This window comes from Phodopus roborovskii, unplaced genomic scaffold, assembly GCF_943737965.1.
Source record: "Phodopus roborovskii unplaced genomic scaffold, PHOROB, whole genome shotgun sequence".
Classification (NCBI taxonomy): domain Eukaryota; kingdom Metazoa; phylum Chordata; class Mammalia; order Rodentia; family Cricetidae; genus Phodopus; species Phodopus roborovskii.
Genome location: NW_026126575.1, coordinates 5,280,001 through 5,298,013, shown reverse-complemented (window position 1 = coordinate 5,298,013; position 18,013 = coordinate 5,280,001). Strand labels below are relative to the sequence as shown.

The 18,013-nt window shown below is 42.9% G+C and overlaps 1 protein-coding gene across 4 annotated transcripts in view; it reads left to right on the top strand.

Annotated features, from left to right (window-relative positions):
- Prickle2 (prickle planar cell polarity protein 2) overlaps nucleotides 1-18,013 on the top strand; it is a 319,183-nt gene that overhangs the window by 213,737 nt on the left and 87,433 nt on the right. Inside the window, exon 1 of one of the 4 annotated variants that reach the window (XM_051203304.1) lies at nucleotides 4,085-4,310. The exons of the other annotated variants lie outside the window; for them this stretch is intronic. The gene's annotated coding sequence lies outside the window, so the exon portion shown is untranslated. Of the gene's footprint in view, nucleotides 1-4,084; nucleotides 4,311-18,013 lie in introns of those variants that run through there. 4 annotated transcript variants of the gene reach the window in all.

Sequence of the window (18,013 nt, the reverse complement as noted above, 5' to 3'; positions counted from 1 at the left end):
TTGACCCGAGGCAGAACTGAAATCACAGTTTTCCTGGTCATTTTTTTTTTTTTTGTTGTTTTTTTTTTTAATTACATTCAACACAGTCTTATTCTCCCTTCCCTCTCCCTATACAGTATTGTCACTTCTACAGTTTTCCACTTCCCAAGCTAAATACAAAGTTTTAAATGTCAGCATCTGATTGTCTCACTGGCTTTGAATGGATTTTTGATGGGTTTGCGTGCCCCATGCACACATCACCTATCCTTCTCTACCTCTGCTCATGAAGTTTGTTTTCATCAGTGTAGCGTTCCCTCTGTTTTTATAAGCACAACATACACAATATGAGCTTGTGAGTATACTAGGCCTCTGCACTTTCCCAAGTAGTTCTTGCATGATCTTGTTGAATACCTAACAGAATATTTTCAAAACCTAACAGAATGGTCTCTGGAATGAAGTGTACCATAATAAGGAATTAATGATGTACAGATCATTACTTTAATAGTGTGGGCGGTCCTGATTCATAGATATCCTGCTTTCTCCATACACTGAACTTTGGGATGCCCCTCTGGACTGTAGCAGATCTTCTGAAAGCCACATAGGCCCTCTCATGACACATATCATATTCCATTCTAATGGCTTATTTAATTGTCTTCACTGTCCTTATGGAGCTCTTTTAAGGCTGGATCTGTCTGTCTTCGTCACCATAGCATCCCCTAGGTCTAACCCAGTGATTGACAAATAGAGGGGGCTCATGTAATGTATTTTGTCCCCAGCATCACGAGATAATGAGTAGATAAGGCTTACATTCCAGTAATATATATCTGGACACTGGCAGAGAGATTTGATGATTGTTTTCAACTTTCTAATAATGCAAAGCCTTAACTTTGAGTTTTAAATTTCAGTCTTTTCCAAAGACAGTGATGGGTAGTTTGGTCCTCTCTTGCGAAGTTGGCAGTGACAGTGAGCTCCAGTTCTGGGGCAGCCATGTGGTCACAAGAAGAAACACTGCTAGCTAGGATACTTGGTAGATTAGGTGTTTCAGAATCATTTAAAACAAGCTTTCAACCCTTTGGTTTACTAGGGTGACACCTCACTGTGTGTGAAGGAGTAGCTTGGATGGTCTTGTCCCAATATACAGTTTCAGAAAAGGAAATGTCTCCCTCTTGATGTCGATCAGTTGTTTTTTTTTTATGACTTCTTACCTCACATTTTAGGAGTCAAAGATATTTATGCTAGAGCATATAGAATAGAGCATGTCACAAGTTGACCTACTTTAGGTGGGACTTTGAGGGTAAACCCTTGGGAGTGGGAATGACTTTAGAGTCTTCCTTTCAACCCTTGAAATCAATCACTTAAATAGATAGTGTCTAAGTTAGTGATGGTGACATTATTTCTTCTACAAATGTCTAACATTGTCAAGTGTGTATTATATAGGCTCATTGTGAAATATTTCACATTACTTTCACTTAATTTCCAAACAGCTCTATGAAGCAAGGTACTGTTAACATCCTGTGTTACAGTTTGGGACCATAGGCTTAGGGACTGGCAAAGTCATTCAGTGATGGAGGGCTTTCCTAGCATGAGCAAAGCCCATCCAGAGTTGTATCACTAACACTAAGAGAAGTTCAGGCTTCAAATCATAGACGTGTAATCATTGCCAGATCATCTGTTCTAGACTCCATATTACACTGCCAATTCCATGCTCTACTGCTAATACCTTACTGTATTACCAGTTCTTGTGAATTCTGTAGCCTTGTGTCAGGTCTGTTCCAACTGAAGATGAATCTCTTGTTAGGATCTACATTCTGGTTTTCCTCTTCATTACAATCACTTGTGAATCATGTCTTACTATCCCTCATGTAGTAATGCTGATAAGGTCAGAGTGTGGTGGGCCCATCCTCACATTGCAAAACTGGGCCACAAGCAATTTGAAAAGACTGTTCCCTGGCCACCATGAGGTTGGATGTCACCACATCTACTATGCTCCAAAATACTTGGTTAACTGACCTCTTGAAGGATATTGAGGGTGGGTATATCCATATGACTCTCCACACACATGCTTTGAGTTCTGTGCAATGGGAACCTAAAGCAGAGTGTGTCTCATTTTCCATTCCTCTAGGTAAAAAGTTATTCGGGTGTCATTTGTTAATCATAAAGGTTTTCTGTGAACCAGAAAAAAAAAGAGAAAAACCTTCTGGAAGAAATGATTAAGCATTATTAATATAATTATGTATAACAAAAGACATAATTTACCTTCTCAACATCCAACAAAGAAATTCATTTGAAGCTTCAGGAGCTCCAGCTGAAAGGGCAGGTCTCATCATAGTGGGCTCTCCAGCAGAGGTGGGGTGGGGATGAGGAGCTGCACTGGCTGCTTTGTCCTCAGGGACCTCAGTGCCTGATGGACTGGGCCCCTCTTAGCCTCTGCAGCTGATCCCCCATTCTCTCTCTGTCTCTCTCTGTCTCTCTCTGTCTGTCTGTCTCTCTCTCTCTCTCTCTCTCTCTCTCTCACACACACACACACACACACACCTCTTGCCCATAATGTTCCTTGTATGAAGTTAGTTTGTACTTTCTGTTCACCTAGCCTGGGAGGGGGGGACAACAGGAACATGGAAAGAAAATTAGTTTAGAGCAAGAGGAGATGACAATGGAGAAAAATACTCGGAGAAACATGGCCACCCTGGTAGACTAAATATCTAAGTAGATTTTTCTTGCTTCGTTGAAAGTATCAGAAATCATCATTATTGACTAGACCGAATGGTATTTTGTTCACTGACACCATAGCTGACCTTTCTGTTTGTACGCCTCTTACTGCACTTTGGTATATAAACTCAGTGAATGCAGAGACTTTCAGGCCAGGGAGAGACCCTGTGCAAAACAAATAAACAAACACCTGAGGAACAATACCACAGGTTATCTAAGGCCAGTATCTAAGGTCCAACGGTGGAAGTTCTGGCTCACCCTTGCTGAAATCCAGGACAACATGGGAAAAAAAGCCTGACTCCATTCTGCCTGTTTTCTGGCCTGTCCAATGGAAGCCACTGGGACAGTGTTCTCTGTGTGTCTGAGCATCCTCAAACACTCCTGCTAGGTTTGTGATGATGTTGTCTTCTATGCTCACTTGAAATTGGAGCAAGGGATCAGGGACAGTGGTGACAACTGAATGCATTTATTTCAGGGTTCATGTAATCTCAAAGGTGACTTGATCCCAGGGCAGCAAACATCTGACACCCAGGAATGAAAGTTGAAGAGTGGAAAAACAGTACAGCATTTGAAGGTTCAGCATAGTAATAGAGAGGGAAGGAGAGAGAGGTGGAGAGAGAGAGAGAGAGAGAGAGAGAGAGAGAGAGAGAGAGAGAGAGAGAGAGAGAGAGAGAGAGAGAGAAAGAGAGAGAGAGAGAGAGAGAGAGAGAGAGAGAGAGAGAGAGATCTCATTCTGGGTTGTACCATTGCTGGGCTAGGACAGTTTCTGATAAGAACAGGGCTCCCAGGCTTTAAAAAAAAAAAAAAAAAGATGGGGGCGAACAGTCTTGTCCCTTTCAAGCCTTTCTGAGATGTGGTTTTTATTCTTCTTGCCCCTTTGGAGGCTGCATAGCTGGGTTTTTACGTTAGGAAAGCCCCCCCCCAACACGTTGGTTTAGGGATTATTGATTTGGAAGGCAAGGGTAATTTAGATGTAAATAAATCTCAACCCTAGGCGGCCAGACTGGGACGTCCAGATGCTGTGACTGACTTGCTGACATCACAGCCTCATTAGCATGCGGAGGATGCAGGCATTGGAACTGGGAACAGCGACTTCTCCAGCTCTGCCAGGCGCTCCGTGACAGTTATTATTATTTTTTGGATGAGCTGCACATTTCCTGGTTCAGTGGTCCGGGCTTTGTGAGCAGCTGACTGGTCTCCTAGGTCTGGCTCAGGATCCGCAGATGACGCAGAGACTGGGGTCTGTGACTTCCTTCAGATAATCGTGAAGTCGGCGAGTTTAGAGGAAACTGGGGTTCTGGAGAAGACAATTCCAGGGCTCGGGCAGGCCTAGAACAAGAGCACAAGTGAGATCCAGGCTTGGTGGATCTGCAGCGGGGGTCTGCTTCTGCGTCCTCCCGAGGGAAAAGCAAAAGCAGACCAGCTGGGCTTTGAGCCTGCTGCCTGCCTCAGGAAGAGCTCAGATTTGCACCCTCAGAAAAGGAGATGTTTGGGCTGCCTGGGGTCCTGCTTGCATTTTCTTATACAAGCTCCAGGGTGAAAGTGAACTGGAGCAACTGACCTGATCAAGACTCAGGTGGAGGCTTTCTCTGCCGCTTGGCAGTTTACCCTTCAGGAGACAGGTAAGAAATTTGTTAATTTCCAAAGCAAGCAGGAATGTGTTTTGTAGTTGGGGTGAGAAAGAATCTAGGATCTCTGAATTGAGGAAGGCATTATCTCTAAGGACAGACGGGTGGTGGTTTTGGTGGTCTGGCACCTTTGGCCTTCCTTTTCCTTGCTTATTAGAAAGTTCAAATGCAAAGCGACATGACACAAGTGTGTGGTATCATGACACAAGTATGCAGTATCCTTAAATCTTAGTGCTTAAGAATCAGTGTTTCTCTAAAAGTAACCCTTTCCTTTCTTAGTAGCAACAGCACAGGGGTGGGTGGGGGTGTCTTACAAAGCAAATAGTAGTAGGTAGTATTGATGTACCATTGCTCTCATTTCGGCACATATCTGAAACATCAGAGATGCATGCACACTTCACTAACACTTCCAGATAAAGAAATGGCTCTCAAATTATTGAGGTTTAATTTTAGTCAGTCCCCTTGGCTTCGAAATGGTGACAGAGCTTCAGAATCTTGACTTCATAGCCTGCTGTAGCACATGATTAGGCTTGTTCCCTACTGGCCTGTGTTCTGTTAGTTCCTCTCAGTGGCTTTTGCTCTCCCCAGAACCAATCATAGCACTGTTGATTGGCCATGGAGGTCTTGGGATGGAATTCTGATTTTTAATCTCACTGTTCTTTGCTGTGTGATATTTTACTGTGCTATAGTCTAGTGGGCTTTTAGGAACTAGAAATATATATGCCAGATGTGGTGATATTTCTGTTTGTGAAGTCAAAAGAGCAGTGAGATCTATATATAGGTAGGGTGATAGGTGTAGGGCTTTCGTGAAATGTCATATAAAAAGTCCCCAGAACTATGTCAACCACATTGTAAGTGCTCAGCAGATGCTAGTTCTTAGTATTGTTCCTTCACTGCTGTGAGCATCATAAACATTGTTGCTGAAAACAAATCAGTCCATTGGAAAGGCCACAGGTTCACTGTTGAGAGGTAAAGCTAGAGAAAAGATGTGGCCCCAGTCTCTGCTGAAGCCAAACTCCCACTCAAAAGAACTTCACACCCTACTGATGGAGTTGACATAATAAAGCATATTAGCTAGAACTACTGTGCCATAAGCACCTTAAAGATGGTTGAAGGAAAGTCAGCCAGAGCTAGTTAGACTATGCTCCTTTAAAGAAGGCCTCCTGTCTTGCAAGCCAACCAGTCACAGGGAAGGAGCTGTGGGGTCCAAATTAAAATCAATGCTCTTTTGGGGTTCTTTTCTCCAGCTATGCCTCTGAGAGGCAGGTCTTCTCTCTCCTTTCTTTCTTTCCTGCACAGGTACTTGGTCTCTCCTCTGCCTGAGTTGGACCTTAAATCTGTATTTCACCTGATGGATGACTCCTCCAGAGTTTCAGGGCTGAACACTGTTTGAGTGGTTCTAGCCTCTATGTTGTCTGAAAAGAAAATAGGTCTGCCTGCCTGTTTAGGACCTGTCTTTTCTAGAGCTCTACCCCCCCCTCTCTCTCTGTGTGTGTGTGTGTGTGTGTGTGTGTGTGTGTGTGTGTGTGTGTCTGTCTGTCTGTCTGTCTGTCTGTCTATCCATCCCTGTCCATCTATAGTCATGATGCCTCTTTCCCAGTGATTTGCTGCAGCCATGTAGTTGGCCTGCCATTTCTCCTTGTCCTCCTGGTGTCTATTTTCCTTCCCTTTCTTCCTCCTTTTCTTCCTTCCACAAATGGACCTAAAATGCCAGTTTCTGCAACAAAATTTAATTAGAGCTAGGGACTGGTCAGTGACAAAGCACTCACCTAGCAGGTGTTTGGTTGGTCCCTGTTACCACAAAACCATGGCGGTGGAGTAAAGTAGGAATTAACAGGGCCAGAGATGTCTGATATAAAATCTGTTTTCAGAAACTGGATTGAGAGTTTGGACTTCCTGGTTGACATGATCTTTAGAACAAGCATCCTTTTCATGGGAACATAACATTAGTAAAATGCTTTGGAAGTAGCCCACCTCCATTGCCCTCTGAAAGCATATGTGATCTTCTGAGAATCACTTGGCCGAAGTTTGATTTTTATTGTTTGTCATAGGAATATGGAAATAGTTATTATTTCCCATTCAGTCTCAGGCTGTGAACAGTAGGGGGCAGTAGACTTAAGATTTGTTCACAAGATATACTGAAATCCTAAGAGTTAAAGTAGCCTCAGTGACAGATGGTAACAACCTCTGACTTCTAGGCTAAGTGCACTGAGAGCAAGAAAGGCTCCTGTCCATGCACTCGTCTGTCCTGAGGCCAGGAAGCTCCATTCCAATATCCCCAAAGTCTGCCCCTTTCTCTTCACTGCTGTAGTTAAGCATACAGAGTCAGATGCTCTGTCCCTCAGATAGGATTCTGAATGGCATTTGGATGGTGACTTTCTTTTGTGTGTGGTAGCCACCAAAGCCTTCTTCTCTGAGTCTCTCTGTGATATTGTTACTCAGGAAACTACTGGGACCTGTGAACTATTGCAAACCAAGAAATGCATACAAGACTTAGAAAAATCTGTTTTCCTTGCTGATGCAATTCGTGAGCCCTGATATTTTGCTCTTGTCTCTACTTTTAAATATAACTTTTTGGTTAAATACCTTGACCGTGTGTGTGTGTGTGTGTGTGTGTGTGTGTGTGTGTGTACATACTATTACATGTTTGAATCAAGCAAAGCTTAGCTACTTATCTGAGTTTTCTGTTTCCTTGGCATATTATTTAAGCAGTTCATTATTTGGAGTCTGAAAACCAAGCATTTGCTTATTCTGTTGTTTCAGAGAAAAGCAGCAGCCAGATTGCTTCATCAGGGATATGGTTCAAGGGTAGCATTCTTGTCTAGCATGCATGAAGCCCTGATATCATGTCCCTAGCACCAGTCCCAAATGTGATTTAAAAACAACAACAACAACAATTTTGATGGGGGGGGCAATTGTAATGGAGGAGGTGGAAAGCAGAAGAGGAATAGAAAAAAAAGATTCTCTCCCCATCTGTCCCCCTATATCAGAGTGCAACATCTGAAATTCTTTCACTGAACCAAGTTCATGTTCTGCACTGGTGCACCATAGACCCTTTGAAGGAAGCATTTTGGCAAGCATTCTGTGATCCTGTCTTTGTGTGGCAGAGGACAGGGTGGACTTCCAGCATAGGTTTGGCCCTGAAGTCTGTGAAAATCAAGTTGGCTCAACACTTACTTTCAAATAAGAGAGCTGACACTCATGATACCTTAACAATATGGAGCCTGGATAAGACCTGAACGATAGCATCCAAGGATATGCTGATGTGGAAAGGGAAATCTCACCCGGTCCTACCCTTAGACAAAGTACCACAGGCAACTAACAGCTGCCAAGAGGGAGATTCGGTTTTCCCAGGGAGGTACCCCCTAATTGGTTACCCAGTGCCAAGTGGTCAACCCTGAAATCATATATCTACAAGCAATGCTAAATGGACTCATTAGGTTATATTTATATATTTATGCATGCATACACACAAAACCTATAATAATCATGAAAAAGAGACCATGAATTTTAGAGGGAGCCAGGAAGGGATAGGAGATGGGTAGGAAGAGGGAAATGGCATAATCATGTTTTAATATAAAAATTGCAAAATATTAAAAATAATTTGGATGAGGAAAACAAATATGAAGGCCAAGTTGGAAGATGAAATGTCATTTTATAAAGAGGCATGGGCTATAAAGACCTTGCTGGTTGTCAGTGTGAACAAAAAGTGAGAGATGATCTATTTGGGAATGTGTCATTGGAGTCACACTCTCTCTGAGTTACAGTGTGAACTGATATTGAGGAGGAATACAAGAGAGTTAGTTGTTTTTCTCTTTTTCTCTATATTTTTTGAGAATTCCATTTAATATATTTTAATCATATTCTTTCCCTTCCCCTAACTCCTCCTAGACTTTCCCCAACTTCCATAGCCATCCAACTTTATTTTTCCTCTCAAAAAACAAACAAACAAAAACCTCACAAAATGGGCTGGAGAGATGGCTCAGTGATTAAGAATACTGGCTGCTCTTCCAGAGAAGACCTGGGTTCAATTTCCAGTACCCATATGGCAGCTCACAACTGTCTGTAACTCTAGTTCCAGGGAATCTAGTACCCTCATATTGATACCAATGCACATAAAAATAAACAACAAAGCGAGTGCATGTACACACAAACACAAACACACACAAAGTCTGATTTGTGTTGACTACTACTCTTAAGCATGTGGCCTGCCCTGGAATATGACTACAATAGTGATACTGGAGATTTCTATTCCTTCCTGTCTTCCCACACTGGTGTATAAGACATCTAGTGCAATGCAGGGACTAGTGGAGCCCTTCCTATCTTAGGATTTGGTGAGAGTTGAACTTTCTGTTGGACCTTTAGCGGTCCCCCCGTCTGTCGAAGATGACAGATGCCTGGCTTTACTTGTCTGTGCCCTCACACTGAAAGCTTCACTGGCATAAAGTCTTCTTCTCTTTTCCTCCCTAATATCAAACTTTATAAATATTGTCCAGACCCATCCAGGATTAAGAATAACTGGGACAAAAGTCCTTAGCATTTTATTTTACCTGGGCAGGGTGCCATTTTCCCAACTCCTTTCTCGGCATCTGTTCAGTTATGAGTCCTTGGAGATATTGATTCATGAAAGTTCCAGGACTCAACCGAGAAACATCTATTTTCAGTTTTAGAATAGTTGCAGTGTACATGGAGGAACATGCTTTTGTGTGTCTGTACTCTAGTGTTTGGATATATAGAGACAATAGCTATCACAACATGAGGACCTACTTGCCACTCAGCATGAATTATGATTCACATAATTTACCTCATTCTTACAGCTCTCATGTATCTAATTTATGGTGTGATGAGCATACATGTTGGGTTGGTTGTCTGAGATGGCTCATCTAAGAGGACAGTCAACATTCTGGTTAACTGAGATTGGGGTTATTTGGAATGAAATCTGCATTCATTTTCAGTCTTGGGCTTCCAAATTTGAATATTGTGTCAGATTCATTCTTCCTCCTTAACAGGAAGAGTGGAGTTCTTTCCGTTGAATACATCTTGTAAGCAGAACAACAGTCATGAGAATTGTTATCCTGAAAATGAGTTTGCAGCAAAGCTGCCTTGTTAAAGGACATCAGAAACTGAGAGACAAAGGGATTGTTAAACAATTGAGCGAACAAGACTTCTAGAAGCTAGAAGTCTTCACAAACAGTTTCACAAACAGTGAAGAATAAAAATGAGGTTCAAACCCAGCATAATCACAGTCCCAATGCTGAGTTATGCTTACCCCTTTGAAAGGCTTCCTTGTACCTATATAGTATCATGTCTTGTGGATGTTTTCTTTTCTTCTAGATGTTCTCTATGAACCCCCAACTGAAAATCATCTGGTTTTATAGCTAGTGAGTGAAAAATCCTTTTAAATTTTGGGGGGAAATTGAAACCATCCAAGAGGCTGGCACAAAAGGGAATACAGTGGTTCATTTGACACCCATTGTTTTGAACTGGCATGTAGGTGAGAGGGGACATGAGGAATTCTGCCAGGCTGTGCTTTGCCTGTGTACCTGCCCTGTGGATTCTGGGGAAAGAGACCAGCATTAATGCTCAAGACCTTTGTCTAATGTCAGGGGCTGTTTCCTTTTATTCTTCCCTCTTGCAGCAAGGGACTTTGAGTCAGCTGATCAGTAAGTTCATTCCCAGCCCTGATCTTAATGAGTGTGAACTTTCCAAGTAAATCTGATCTTGACAGTGAGGGGCTGTCATTGTCATGAGTGGATGTTCATGACAGATCTTAAAGGTTCCGTGTTAGACCATGACCTGGCCTGACAGTGTTGTGAGCTTATGATGGACTGTGAGAAGCCAGTCCTTCAGAGAATGACACTGAGGTTTCTGGAAGAACACCTGACCTTTGGATTTGTCACACATGTAGAGCAGGTGGCTCAGGCCATTAGTGGGGTCATAGAAACTGTGGAACTGAGCTGTGCACTTAGCAGCCCTTATGGTGCTAGGGACCAGGCTTCCATGTTTACCTTCATGCACCTGGGGCATTGCAGAAATGCAATCTCTTCATTTCTAGATAGCTCCCTGGTGCTGCTGCTAAATTGCCTATGCCATAGGCACTCAGGGCTCCACAGGAAGGAAAACTACTCAATTCAGAAGGCTCAGGTTTTCATTCTTTATTTGGATTAGCTGCTCCAGGGCTTAGTTTATACCCAGATGAGTAGTAAAAGCAGCGAAGAGTCCCATGCTTCCTCCATTCCATTATTGCTGAAGGTGCAAAAAACTTGCCACATGTTGGAGTGATGGACCATCCTGTGTCTTATACAGGCTGGGTCCCTGAGAAATACCTGTCTCATTAGGAAGCGGGGTGGAAACAATGCTCAGTTGGATCTGGGGAGCTGGTGGAGAGATGGCTCAGTCAGACACAGATGAGGACCTGAGTTCAGAGCCTGAGCACCCATGTAAAAACCTGGATTGGTAGCCCATCACTGTGACCCTGAATAGATATCTCCAGATTTCCTGAGAGATCCTGTCTCAAAAGTTAAAAAAAAAAAAAAAAAAAAAGACATAAAACATTGACCTCTGTCTTTCACTCACTTGTAACAGAAGTATGTTTATTTGCATTCACATGTATGCATGTTCATAGGAATACACACAAACACCCACACGAACATGTATATACTCACATGCTAAATACACACACAATAAAAGAAAATGCCATCCAAACAATTCAGGTGTTCTCCTGTCTGGACATCAGAGACTTGATTTGTTGGGAAGAATGCCTTCTTGGAGGTGAGGAGGTAGAAAGCAGCATAGTTGCTGGGCAGAGCCAATCAGGAAGCCTGAAGCTGTCTTCCTTTCCCTCTGTCAACTGGTTTCCTAGTCTGCCACCGCAATGCCAGCATGCCATGCCCAAGCACTTTAGAATTGCTTTGCATCCTTCACTGAGGAACTGCTGCCATGCATCCATGGTCCTTGCCTGGTCGCTGTGATATCATGTGTTAATTTGAATTTTTGAAAGATCATGACAGAGAGTGAGACAAGAGGTAGCATTTCAGTGTCGTCAGGGTGCAAGGCCCTGTTGGAGGCCCCATGGGAAGTCTAAAATAGTAGAGAGGCTATATTCTTCCATCCTTCCTTCCTTCCTTTCTTTTTGATTTAATGAATTTAAAGTTTTGTTTTGCAAAACAAACCAACATATGTAATGCTACTAGACTTCACCCTGATTAATGATTATGAAAATATGTCTTCAAAATGTTTTACCACAATTTTAAAAAAATTAAGGTGCAAAGATGTTTGTAGAATGGATATGCCTATGTTTTTCTATTTAAAAAGTTATGACAACACAATGGAAACTGGCAGGTATTAAATAATAAATATTTACTTGTCTCTGTCCCACCATGAAAAGTATTACCAAATTTGAAGGAAAAAAATATCTTTTATTACTTAATTTTCTTTCTTTTTCATTGATTTATAATTATATAACACAGTAATTAAAAGATAACTTCAGTATACCCATTAAAGTGTTGAAAATATCATATTCTTCCAATGGGATACTCAGAAATAAACATGGAATATTATTGGGAATGTTAGATATATGGTATTTCTTTTTTAAATGTATTCTTTGAGAATTTTACCCAGTGTATTTTTATCATATCCTTTGCAATCCTCCAACTCCTCCCAGGTCCCCACCTCCCTACTCATCTAACATGATGCTCTTTCAGAGAAAGTATGTTCAGACATAAGAAATTGAAGAAATCAAGTGTTCTTAGGTACACTATTGATGATGACCTTTCTGAAATTAAATACAAACTGTTCTCTAAATGTGTATGTGTTCATTTAAAAAAGAATGCCAAGGACCCCAGCTTTCTTCATATTCCTGAAAGCATCAGGTCACCCACTTTAAGAACTACTAGATTGAGTGATACATGGTTAAAGTCTAGTTCAGAGAACTCCCCTTGGCTAATGTAGGACTAGAAAACAAGAAGTGTTTGGTCCTTCAAGAACATGTCTACTATACATATGACTGCAATCTAATGCTCCATCCTGTTGGGCTGGAAGGAGATTCCAGGATTTCATTCTGCTTTATATATGGAGGATTAATAGCTGTGGTCTCAGATGCTGAAGCCTTGGTAGTCCTTGCTTCTCCCTTTTCTCAGATACTTTCTAATGGCCCTTACACAACTTCGCAATACTTCTGAACATTTACTTTAGGTAGGAAAGAGGTTTTTAGTCTAACTGCTCTCCAAGCATTAGTTTAAATATCAGTCAGTCAACAGCACATATTATATGATCAAATGGCACTGAAGTGATGATGCTGTCTCAGCAGTTATGATCATCCTCGTGTTTTCGTTATTCTTTCATGCACTTCATTAGCAGAGGTCAAAGATAGTTTTCTTTGATGTGATCTTTGTGATATACTTCTCATCACATACTGTGTCCCTCTACAATTTGGGCCTTATTGTATCAGTATACCTTTTCACTTATTATGGAATATAACTCTACAACAAGTGTATGTGCCAGTAATAATCTTGTTTGCATGGCTATGAAGAGTCTATGAACTACCAAACCAGATTTGGGCAAGCATTAGAGATTCAAGTTATTGCGTGAACTGCTTACTGGATGCTTATTGTTCTAGCTACCAGATCTTTGACCTTAAGGAATTAACATTCCATAAGGAAAATATGAGAGACATACCAACAAAGGAAATAATTTCAAATAGTGACAACTGCTAAGGAAAAATTAAAAGGACTGGAAAACGAGAAGAGGGGGAGGGTGAGCTTAAAAAAAAATAGGGATGACATGAGCAATGACAAGTAGACCATTCGACAAGGCTCTGAAGGAAAGACTTTCTAGGTAGAACAGCAGCTACAAATGCCCAAGAGTGAGCTGTCCTCCACAAGTTCAAGGGACAAATAAAGGCCAATATAGATGCAGTATTAAAGAAGACAGAGTGGATGGAGTATGGTAAAGCTGGAAAAAAAGGAATGAGACAGAGTCCACGGGAACTTATTATGACTGCAGTCAAAGGACTTGTCCTTTGTTTCATTACCACTGGGATACTGCAAGCTGTAGAGTTGAGTGTTACCAGCATCTCTGTAAGAACAGTGGTAGAAAGGAGGCATTAGAAGAGCGAGAGTAGGAGAGGGAATAGAGCAGGCTATTGAGGTGGCCCAGGTTGAGGTGGATGAGATTCTGGTAGTCAAAACAGAGACAGGAGGAGGAAGTGGAGGGCTAAGTACTGAGATTCATCTTCTATAACCAGCAAGCCCACAGTCTGGGCTGTTCATCTTCTCTTCTGTACTTAAAGTGTATGGGCATCACCACATCCTCCTGGTCTGGGAGGAGGGGGAGTCAGGAGCTTCCATCCTTCTCCCAGCACTTTGTCACATCCGAATATAACAAATCTTCAAATGTTTTCAGTCCTCCTGCTGTGGATCATGTGAATCCAATCCACCTAAGGCTTCTTTCCAATAAAACATGAAACCAGGAAATGTTATTTTCATTCTACATACTTCACTCCTTCCTTTCTCTTCAGCAGAAAGAGGAAACAAGTTCTGGCCAAGAACAAAACCACAAAAACCCTGCTTGGAGCAGGGAAGTCAATGTCTTGTCTTCTTTTTTCCCCTATCTCTCTGGTGGGAAACCCTGAGAGTTTTGTTTTGTTTGTGTTTAAGGCTTGCCCTGAAAAAAATCATTTTTCCCTGTGTGTCTAATTCAATATGAATGACAGACTTTCTATCTAGCACTAGTATTTTCTTTATATAAACTCACAATTTCTTGATGCCTTTGTTTTGCAAGTCCACTGGGGTTGTCTTGTGCCTTTGGCCTCAATCACCAGGACACATGGATTTCTGGGAAGTTTTTGCCTTGAGCTCTTCAGTGCAGATATTAAAGGGCCCCTGTCAAGTTCTGAAGGGTATGACCGGTGCCAGAACCCCCACAAGCCAAGCCCCTGAAGGATGCTGCAGCCAGCTGGCCCCTATTCCCACCAGAGATGGTTGGCTTTCTGTGGTTCTCTGTGTATGGAGCTGGCCAAGTTCCCTTGGATGAAAGGCGGCCTAATATAAACTGAAAATGTTATTAATAAGCAGCCACTTAAGAATTTCCTATGACTTGCCAGTGATTTGGGGGCCTCTGTGTGAGCAGAGAGAAAAACACTGCCTGTTTTACATGGATTAAGGGACTGAGTAGTCTGTCTGCAGGGGCCTTGCAGAGCCCTTGAGGTCTTGGTGAAGGCCTGGATAAGTTCCAGAAACTCTTTCAGTCTTGGTTGTCCCATATATAAAGTGAAGATAATAATTCCCATCTCATGGCATGGTTTGAGGATTAAACAATGGATGCAAGAAAAGGGCTTAGCAGAGTCTCACCAAATGTTTCCTTAAAAAGCAAAGTTGAAATGAAGCCCCCACTCATGGAACCAAACTGACTCCTTTCCTTTTGCTCGGGGGGGAAATGTGGCACTCCACACACCCCCAACACTGAAGACCAGTACACATAGCATTGGACTTCTCTGGGTCTACTGTCCACAGCTATGAGAGCATTGATCTTCTGACTGGCCTAGGACAGAGTATGAGAAATTGACAAGTTACCTGAGTTGAAAGCATTTGCTGAGCTCCAAAGCACTTGATCAGCCCAAGAGATTATTAATATCTAATCTGTCTTCTTTATTGTGTATTGAGACATGAAGAATATCATTTGTATGACCTTGGAAACAAATCATGATAAAGATTGTGTGATTCCTTAACAAGGATAATGATCAATATCTTGCTTAGACCATACTAAATATATTAAATATCCAGTGAAGCAAGATGTATGTAATGTAAAATTCCAGTTTCACACATACAAAATGAAGTGGAGACATTTGTCCAGAGACTAGCCTCTACTGTCTGTCCTAGTTTATTCTTAGCAGAGCAGCAAGTCTGACAGCTAAAGAAATCAGAGCATCTCTGGATACCCACAGCCTTGCATAGGGATGCAGTGATGCAAGTAGCAGTGTTGCCATGGAGACACCATCCGTGGCCAAGCTCTTGTCCTCTGAGAGCTCACTTTGTCTACTCATAATGGTGCTGAATTAGCTATCTGTGAGCATGCTAGGCATATTCCACACTAGCTTATGGATGCTTTTTCAACAAAGCCAAAACTCCTAACAGATTGTATGTGTCATTCACCACCTGCCATGTTGTCATCATTTGATCCCGAGCCGTCTCAGTATCTTAGTGGCACCCTGTTCTCTCCCACCTCCACACCTTTATTCAACTGTTAGGAATGTTCTTTCCTTTTCCTTTTGCCTACAGTTTTCTACTGTGCTTCCTCGGGGAACCCTCTGTGACATCCCATTAATCCCAAAACCCCTAAAAGCGCAGTGCACATGAATCATGACTGAAGACCATGGTACTCTCTACTTTGTTTCATTTTTGTTCATTTTTTAAAACTGTAGTGTTTTATGGTGTGCTGGGCCTCTGTCTGTTGGTGTGATAGAACACTAGGACCAAGAGTTTATTATGACACATGATCCCGGAGGGAGAGTCCACGTGGCAGGGGAGGCATGGCAGCAGGCAGCCAGAGCAGGAAGCAGGAGATCACATCTTCCACTGCAAACAACAGGGCAAGGCTGTAAACTTGCAGAGCCCAAGCCCAATGCTGTGGTTACTCCAGCAAAGCTACACCTCCTAAGGTTCCATAGCATTCCCTCCCCCTGGGGAGCAAAGTGGTCATATACCTGAGCCCGTGGGACACATTTGTCATTTAAACCCCCACATATGGAAGTTGCAAGAATAGTGTAGCGAGTGCTCACGTACAGTTCTAGGCGTCTCTGTTACCAATTTATCACATCTAAGCTACATGTTCTCTAGACATGCTCCTCTTCCTTCTTTCTCCCTATCCATATCTTCTCTCTCCCTCCTTCCTTCTCCCTGACTCCTCCCCTCTCTCCCCTCTCTCTTTCTCCCTCCTCCTCACTGTCTCCCCCTTCTCTCTCATTTCTTACCCTCTCCATGCTCCTCCCTCCCTCCCTCTCCCGTTCCCTCTCTCTCTCTCACCTCCTCCTTCCCTTGCCTCTCTCTCCTATTCTCATCCATAGGCCCTCTCTAAACCCCTCTCTTTTCCCTCTTCCTTCACTCCTCCTCTCCCTGTCCCCCACACTTCAGTTCAGCTGATCCATCTGAGACTAGCCATACACATGCTCCTTTATCTACATATACTTCAGTATGCATCTCTTCAAAATACAAACATCCTGGCCTTGCTCTCTGTGGTCTTTTTTTTTTTTTTTTTTTTTTTTTTTATCCCAACAAGGATACATTTGCTGCAATGCTATGCAGCACTGACCATGATCCACAGGACAAAGCAGATGCTCAGTAGATGACCTTTCACATAGAGGAGCTGCCTTGCCACAAACATTCTATCACTGCCCTGAATTCATTGACCTTCCCACTCCATTGCAACAGGAGATGCATTGTTCTGCCCCCGGCTGCTTATCTTTTCCTGTACTATAAGGGCCTAGCTGTGGTCTTCTGCCAAAGATTGCTAAGAACTGGGAGATAGTAACCTAGTCTCTCCTTCAAGCAGCCTTATCCAAGGAATATTCAAGCTAGGCCCTCATTCCCAGATCCTACAGAGGACCCAGGTTGTCTAGTACACTAATCTGCCTTGATGCTACCCCACTCTTCAATGTGTCCTGGGGTCCTTTCCAACATCTTCCTTTTTTTGATGGTGCCTTCTTGGGATGATCTTTTGAGGATCTCATTCTAAGCTACGGTTCATCCATCACTGAGGTGTGGTCGTTATAGCCAATTTAGATGCAGTGTGAGATCTTTATATGAGTTTGAAGCAGAGTCATCCAGAATAGGCTGCTTTGCAAAGGGAATGTGCTCCCATGCTTCCCGAATTACAAATTAATCTGCAGTAGGACTGTTATGAATTGGCATATTAAGAGGAGACACCTGGCAGGAGGAACTTCTCTGTGCTTGCTGCCTTTGGCTATGCTGGGAGAGAGGGGCACCTCTGTGCAGATGGCAGGAGTCACCAGCCAGGCAAAGAAGGGAAGTGGGACAGAACCAGGCAGCAGGGTTCTGGCACTCAGCATGCACCAGCCAAGTACCCAGCTGGCCTTGTCACGGTCCCCGCCCTTTAGCTCTGTGTTCATTAGGAAATCTTTTTTCCTTTCTCACAGAGATAGAAATCTTTCTTCCAGACATGGCAAGTGTCAGGGTTCATGTCCTTCATTCAGTCTGAACAGTTGCCAAAAAGGGGATAAGCAAAGTATTGTGACTGGAGGGGGGAGGTGAAGGAGCCAGAAAGGCTGCCCATAGCCGGATATGCTGACGTCTGGATATAGCAGGACAGAAACCCAGGAATTCCAGGGGGAAGTGCCTTAGGAGAAAGTTTTCCAGATGCCCCCTAAAATGCATTATCTCCTGAATTTCATATTTGTGCTTGAGCTTTAGAGCATACTGTTGTCCAACCAGTTTGGTCACTGCCATCCATGCAGTTGCTGATGTGGGTGGAGGGAGGCTGTCACCTCCAGCAGCCACCCTCCACCTCAGTGCCTGCTTTCCCTGTGCTGGGAAAACTCCACCCCAGTTGTATTCTTCCAGCTGCCTGGAAGTCAGTACACTCTTAAGGGCAGCTCAGATGTCCCTTCAGTGGGGAAAGGCTTTCCCCACCCACCCCAGACCCTTTCTGATATAACATTTATCACATTCTAAAATGGGGACCTT